The 7,663-nt window shown below is 42.8% G+C and overlaps 1 long non-coding RNA gene across 1 annotated transcript in view; it reads left to right on the plus strand.

Annotated features, from left to right (window-relative positions):
• The first annotated feature begins 205 nt into the window (after positions 1–205).
• LOC125303308 overlaps positions 206–7,663 on the plus strand; it is a 17,307-nt gene continuing 9,849 nt past the window's right edge. The window contains exon 1 of the long non-coding RNA XR_007195047.1: positions 206–332. This is a non-coding gene — a long non-coding RNA (uncharacterized LOC125303308). The remainder of the gene's footprint in view (positions 333–7,663) is intronic.

Consider the following 7,663-nt stretch of genomic DNA (forward strand, 5'->3'; position numbering starts at 1 on the left):
GAAGGTGGACGCTCAGATGAAAATGTTGCCAGTGTAGTTGTGCTGCTGGTCCTGTGTCTGTGGTGCTAACGTGCCCCCCACTCATGTGGTCCTTCTGACAGACGAGAGTCAGGCGATGGGCAGCGACACCAGCAGCCTGGTGCAGTCACACTCGCACTCGCTGACACACACCTTCAAGAAGCAGCGGGATCGGGAGCGCGAGAGGGGGGGCAGTGGAGGGCGTGTCCTACCAGACGGGCCAGCTGCACCCAGCCATCCGCGTGGCCGACCTCCTCCAACACATCACCCAGATGAAGTGCTCTGAAGGGTACGGCTTCAAGGAGGAGTACGAGGTAGGAGGCTCTCTCTTTTCTCTCTCTGTCTTCTCTCTCTCTTCTCCCACTCTCTCTCTCTCTCTCACTCATTCACTCTCTAATCTCTAAGAGTACGAGGTAGGAGGCTCTCTCTCTCTCTTCCACGCAGATGGTAGGAGGCTCTCTCTCTTCTCTCTCTCTTTTTTTTAAACTTTTTTTTTTATTGCAAACACCATTGACATTACAGAAAATGCAACACTACAACAACATGCACAAGAATACTACATCAGACAAACAGATGTACATTACACAAACACATACTGTAACTTAACAAGACATCACATTGACATGGCTTATTAACACAACATAACATTAATAACAGAAAGGATGATTTGCGTCCAGGATGATTACAGATATGATTATCAGGGATGAAATTGATGACCGGAATGACAAGAAGGGATGGTAGCTCTGAGAGTGTGAATGAGGTGGTGTTGGGATGGGGGTGTGGGTGGGGGGGGGGTAAGGGGTAGTGAGTGTGTGAGGATGTATGTGTGTGTGTGTGTGTGTGAGGATGTATGTGTGTGTGTGTGTGTGTGTGTGTGTGTGTGTGTGTGTGTGTGTTGGTGAGGATGTATGTGTGTGTGTGTGTGTGTGTGTGGGGATGTATGTGTGTGTGTGTGTGTGTGTGTGTGTGTGTGTGTGTGTGTGTAAGGTTGGCTTGCTGTTGGGCCAGGAGGAGAGAAGCTGGAACACAGAGAGGGAGGGTTTCAGAGGAGAGGAGTTGTAATTATTCTGTTAAAGATGAGTGTAATAATAAGAATAACTGATTGCCTGACTGATTGACAACCTGGGCACCCATTAATGGCCACAGTTCCACCCAGCCCCCGCAGTTATGGCGACGAGCTGACAGAGGGGAGGACCTGCGTGCCACCCATCCCCCCAGGCCCCCAGCATATGCACACGTCCCCCACTACCACGACCAACCACACCTCGCCCCCAGACCTCCACCCAACACGCCACTCTTGACCTAAATATGTATGTGAATGGTTAGGTTGAGAGCTCTATCTAGTGTGTAGCATTAAAAGAAGTGGGCATGCATGGTGAATATCTGTCAGGATTTCTCCATGCACACCACACTTACCCTGTGTAAGATGTATGCCTCCTCTGTAATGTGTGCATTAAAATAAGTGAGGCATGCAGATAGACACCTGATGAGGCATCTACCTGCACTCCACCCTGTGATATCATGAGAGGCTACAAGGTTCTCAGCGGGACAGTTCAAGCAGTGCCAGGACACCAGGTTAAAATGCAATGAAGGATTTTAATAAAGGTCTTGGGAATTAACAGAAACAGTATTCCAAACTCAAAAGGGTAACTAAGGATACGGTCGATCTTCAACTTAAACAATGTCTCTTCCACAGGGAAATAATAATCCCGATTCCCTCGGGTAAGTGTCCTTAGTAAGTGTTGTATTTTGTCTTGTCCTGTTGTGTCCTTAGGTCTGCTGCTGGTTAGTTGACCCTGGCTCTCTTTTCACTCCCTATCAATTCACTCCTTGAATGTGTTCCTCATGGCTTTCTATGGGTTCATGCGCTCTGGGGAATTTTGTTCTGACAGCCAGGTTTTAACCCTTCTCAGGATCTGGCTTGCTCAGCCATCCTCTTCTCCTCCCACTTCTATAGTGTAATTCTGAAACATTCTAAAATGGACACCTCAGGTCTTTGTCATTATCAGAGATTCTAAAGTAAATAACTCTTCTGTCCCTATACTTCTATGATCAACTATCTTAAACTTCGCCCACACACTTCTCCTAATGCACCTCTTTCTTCTACCCACTGGGTTATCTATGTCTAAACAATGGTTCAGAATCCACTTGTCGACAGCGGTTGGTAGCTGCGGGCTCTCAACCTCCCAATATACTGGCCATTCCTTTCGCATCGGCGCTGCAACGTCAGCAGCCGCTCTAGGATTACCTGCATCCTCAATCAAGTTGCTCGGAAGATGGTCTTCGTCGGCTTACGAGTCCTATAAGACCTCAGGATCAAGCCCTTCTAGATGCGCAAATAGCTCTCGCAATCGCTGCAGACCATGCTGGTCATTTTTTCTTTTCACCAGAGTGCTCAAGCTTTCTATCTGTTTCTCTATACCTTTTCTCTCTGAACTTATTACCCATGGACAATGTCTATTTCATGTTTTCCTGTCTCGTTTAGCTAACGTTACCTATGCTGCTCATCTTATTTTGGGGGGCCTTTCCAAGAGCAAGGTGCAAAAGCATGGCTCATTCTTTTCATCTTGCCCTCGGATCTGCTTTAGCTCCATTCCGTTGCTCACGGAAACAGTCATCACATTTAGGGGTCATACTTAAATCGGATATAATCTGTCATGGACACTACACCGTGCTGTTATTTTGGGTAAGTCAACATAATTAATTCATTAATCTAAACCTTGCTTTGTTTACATTTCTATCCTAATAGTAGGCTATACGTTGTGCTATTTAGCTTTCTTTAACATGGCTTTACCTCTGCCGGATGGACAGTAGTCTGTTAATTTCATCTGCTGTACATCTTGTCCTTGCAGCTTCTGTTCACCATTGAACTGTAACAAATGGAGTTCACAATCTGTAATATTTTACATCAACTTGCTTATCAATTAAGAGCTAGCTACTCCATTTGCTAGTCACAAGGCTCACAAGAATCTATGGACTGTATGGTTACTGAGTTCTTAATTACTAAAGACTCACTCAGCAGTAATGAGCATTTTGTAATCAATGTACTTCCTCTGGCAAATGTCTGGTGGTGGCTATCTAAATTTAATCATATTACTCATCTCTTCGTTTCTGGTGCCCGTACTGGCTTGGTCGCATTTGTGCAGGTCATAATCTTCTTTAACTGCAAGCACTATTTCTTCTGCACTAACCTGAGCTTCTGCAACTGCAAGCTCTATCCCGCTGCACTAACCCCGAGCATTTGCAACTGCAAGCTCTATCCCGCTGCACTAACCCTGAGCATCTGCAACTGCGAGCTCTATTCTGCTGCACTGACCCTGAGCATCTGCAACTGCAGGCTCTATCCTCTGCACTGACCCTGAGCATTTGTAATTGCAAGCTCATCGCCCTGCACGTTGTTAGTTAACCCTTAAGCTAAGCTTCTGCAAGCACTAGTCACTCAAGCAGTCTTGTTCAATGGGTTGAACATCTGCAAGCTCAATTCCCTTCCATAACTTTAAATCAATCATAGAATTTGAGTCACAGGTGGTTGAATCCATCATAATCATCCTCATCCTCATCAAATCATCAGTTTATTTTATTAATAGTATATTCTTCATGTGTCTCTGCTGTCTGTCTTGCTTTCTCTGATTCATCTCCCGAGCTCAACCGGATAATAATACAACATGCACTGTTTAATATTGTGATGCTCTATTTCAGAGAGGATGATACAACATGCACTGTTTAATATTGTGATGCTCTATTTCAGAGAGGATGATACAACATGCACTGTTTAATATTGTTATGCTCTATTTCAGAGAGGATGTTACAACATGCACTGTTTAATATTGTGATGCTCTATTTCAGAGAGGATGATACAACATGCACTGTTTAATATTGTGATGCTCTATTTCAGAGAGGATGATACAACATGCACTGTTTAATATTGTGATGCTCTATTTCAGAGAGGATGATACAACATGCACTGTTTAATATTGTTATGCTCTATTTCAGAGAGGATGATACAACATGCACTGTTTAATATTGTTATGCTCTATTTCAGAGAGGATGATACAACATGCACTGTTTAATATTGTTATGCTCTATTTCAGAGGGATGATACAACATGCACTGTTTAATATTGTTATGCTCTATTTCAGAGAGGATGATACAACATGCACTGTTTAATATTGTTATGCTCTATTTCAGAGAGGATGATACAACATGCACTGTTTAATATTGTGATGCTCTATTTCAGAGAGGATGACCATCTAAGCATTCTGGTGGGTATCTTTATTTCTTATTCTTTGGGGGTAGGCTCCGCCCCTGCCGTCTCATACCGGCAGGATCTGCAAGGGTCCTTTGATGAATTAAAACGTGTGTTAACTTTCATTGTACCAATTGTAATTGTTGGGGCTTTGAAGGATGATGTTTTTTGATTGACTGGCTGCAGAAAGGGAGATCTGAGATTTTAATTTCTTTACAGATTGTTTGTTCTAGGTCTAACCAGGTGTTGTCTGAGGGGGTGGGGTGTAGCCATTTGTAAATTAAGTGGAGCTGATTGGCCAGGACATAGTGCTGGAAGTGTGGGGCCTCTAGTCCTCCCAGTGCTTTTGGTTTTTGGAGAGTGGTGAGTTTGATCCTTGGGGTCTTATCTTTCCAGTAGAATTTAGTGATTAATGAATCGAGAGACTTAAACCAGAGTGGGATGGGCTGGGTTGGAATCATAGAGAGTAAATAGTTTATTTTGGGCAGTATTGTCATTTTGACTACTGAGATTCTGCCCATGATGGATAATGGGAGGTTCTTCCAGCGTTGAAGGTCATCATCTATTGAAGTGAGTAGAGGGGAATAATTTAGGCTAAATAAGTCTGACAGCCTGGGGGACTTTTTATCCCTAAGTAAGTGATATAGTTAGTGCAGAGTGGAATAGGTGAAGAGTTGGCCGTCACATCCCAGCTGTTGGGATGTAATGGGAGAATTGCAGATTTATTCCAATTGATTGAGTATTCAGAAATTTTAGAGAATGTGTCAATGAGTTTGATGGTTTCTTTTACTGATGTTGTGGGGTCTTGAAGAAAGAGAAGAATGTCGTCGGCATAAAGGCTGATTTTGTGATGCATATATGGAGTCTGGACACCTTTGATGAGGGGGTTCTGACGGATGGCAGCTGCTAGGGGTTCAATGAAGATTGTAAATAGTGAGGGGGAGAGTGGGCACCCTTGTCTAGTTCCCCGGTGAAGAGTGAAATTTTGTGATGTTAGTCCATTGGTGATTACTGTGGCTGAAGGAGAGGTGTATAGAAGTTTAATCCAGTTAATGAACGACTCCCCGAAGCCAAACCTCCCTAAGGTGGAAACCCTGGTTAGCTTCCCTGCTGAGTTCTTTATGACTGGGATTGTTGTAGGATTTTTCTTTGTTACGTTGAATTTGATTTGCTAAGTATTTACCTGATTTGTTGCTATGGTGGAAGTTTTCCTGCCTTAGACGGTAAATCATAAATTGAGTGTGTTTATTGAGTATTTCATTGAGTTTGAATTTATGTTTCCTAAGTTTTGCCTGTGTTTCTTCAGTTGGGTTGCTTGCATTGATTTCTTCTAACTGTTTAATTTTATTGTTGAGTTCTACTTCCTGTTCTTTTTCCTTCTTTTTTTGTATACTGAATTATGAGATGATTCTTCCTCTGAGTACTGCTTTTCCTGTTTCCCACAGACGGGAAGGAGATGATTCTGGGGAGTCGTTCACTTCTAGAAAGAATGCCCACTCTCTCCCAACAAAGCTGATGAAATTTGGGTCTTGTAAGAGGGATGTATTAAAACGCCATTTGCTAGTTGGTTGCTGCTGGTTAGTTATGTTCCATTTAATTGTACAGTAACTGGGGCATGATCGCTAATGACTATGGGATGAATTGTTGAATCTGAGATATTTTTCATTATAGAGTTGCTGGTTAGAAAATAATCAGTACGGGAATAGGAGTGGTGGACCGGAGAGAAAAAAGAGTAGCATTTGGAGTCTGGGTGCTGAAGCCACCTATAATCGCCAAGGCCAGAATCGCTCATTAACTGTTTTATTGTTTTTGTGGATTGCCAGATTCGTTTGCTTTTAGAGTGATCAGATCTGTCAATTGTGGGGTCTAACACTGTATTGAAGTCGCCTGCGATTATGATGGGACAGCCAGATAGAGTTGAGATGGAGGTGAAGAGGTTCTGAAAGAAAACTGGGTTGTCTGTATTAGGGCCATAAACATTAGCAATTGTTACAGGGGTATTGTGAATTGAGATGTTTATGACAAAACGTCTTTCTGGGTCTGTGATGGTGGTGTTATGGATGAATGAGATTCTTTTGTTAATCAGAATGCAAACTCCCCTTTGTTTTGTATTGTAATGAGCTGAGAAAATGTGATTAAATTGTCCTGATTTGATACGGGTGTAGTCTGAGTCTCTCTAACTCACTCATTCACTCATTCTCTCTCTAATGTCTAGGAGTACGATGTAGGAGGCTCTCTCTCTTCCCTCTCTTCTCTCTTTCTCTTTCCTCTCTCTCTCTTCTATCTCTCTCTTCTCTCTCTCTCTCTCTCTCTATCTCTCTCTTCTCTCTCTCTCTCTTTCCTCTCTCTAACTCACTCATTCACTCTCTAATCTCTAGGAGTACGAGGTAGGAGGCTCTCTTCCCTCTCTCTCTCTCTCTATTTCTCTCCCTTCTCTCTCTCTCTCTCTTCTATCTCTCTCTTCCCTCTCTCTCTCTTATATCTCTCCCTTCTCTCTCTCTCTTCTCTCTCTCTCTCTTCCCTCTCTCTCTTCTCTCTCTCTAACTCACTCATCCACTAGCTCTCACTCATTCATTCATTCAGTCATTCATTCATTCACTATCTCTTTCACTTGTTCTCTCTCTCTCTCTCATTCTCTGTGTCTCTGTCGTGTTCACCTCCCTGTGGCCCTCATTCACATTAGTTCATCTCCTTCTCCTTTGTGCTCCTGTAAAGGTCTCTCTGTAAAGGGCTCTCTGTAAAGGTCTCTCTGTAAAGGTCTCTCTGTGTCAGGTCTCTCTGTAAAGGGCTCTCTGTAAAGGGCTCTCTGTGTCAGGTCTCTCTGTAAAGGGCTCTCTGTAAAGGGCTCTCTGTGTCAGGTCTCTCTGTAAAGGGCTCTCTGTAAAGGGCTCTCTGTGTCAGGTCTCTCTGTGTCTGTAGGGCTCTCTGTGTCAGGTCTCTCTGTAAAGGGCTCTCTGTAAAGGGCTCTGTCAGGTCGCTGTCAGGTCTCTCTGTCTTTTTTATTTTGCCATTTACTTTTTCATATTCACTGGAAATGCAAACCCTCAAAGTTACTCAAAGTAAAATAATAATAAAGTAAATTAATAACTTAATCCTTTGAAAATGATATTACTATTACTTTTTATGTAACTCAAAACTAAGTTGATTAGATACCCACTTAGTTGTTTTGAGTATTTTCAAAATTCACACAGTCCTTTACAGAAAACATGAAAATATTCAAATATTGCTGTTAACATGTGGGTCATTCTGTGTCTAATTACATAAGGTTGTTGCTGCATTGTCTCAGATTTTGTTCAAACTTTGTCTATGTCAAGAATGGGTCCCAAAACCAAAGCCAGTCAAATATTTCTGTCTTCATATTGTGTTCAGCCCTTGAAATGACTTCAGTTTTACAGCCTG

The sequence above is a fragment of the Alosa alosa genome, chromosome 1 (genome assembly GCF_017589495.1).
Source record: "Alosa alosa isolate M-15738 ecotype Scorff River chromosome 1, AALO_Geno_1.1, whole genome shotgun sequence".
NCBI classification, from domain to species: domain Eukaryota; kingdom Metazoa; phylum Chordata; class Actinopteri; order Clupeiformes; family Clupeidae; genus Alosa; species Alosa alosa.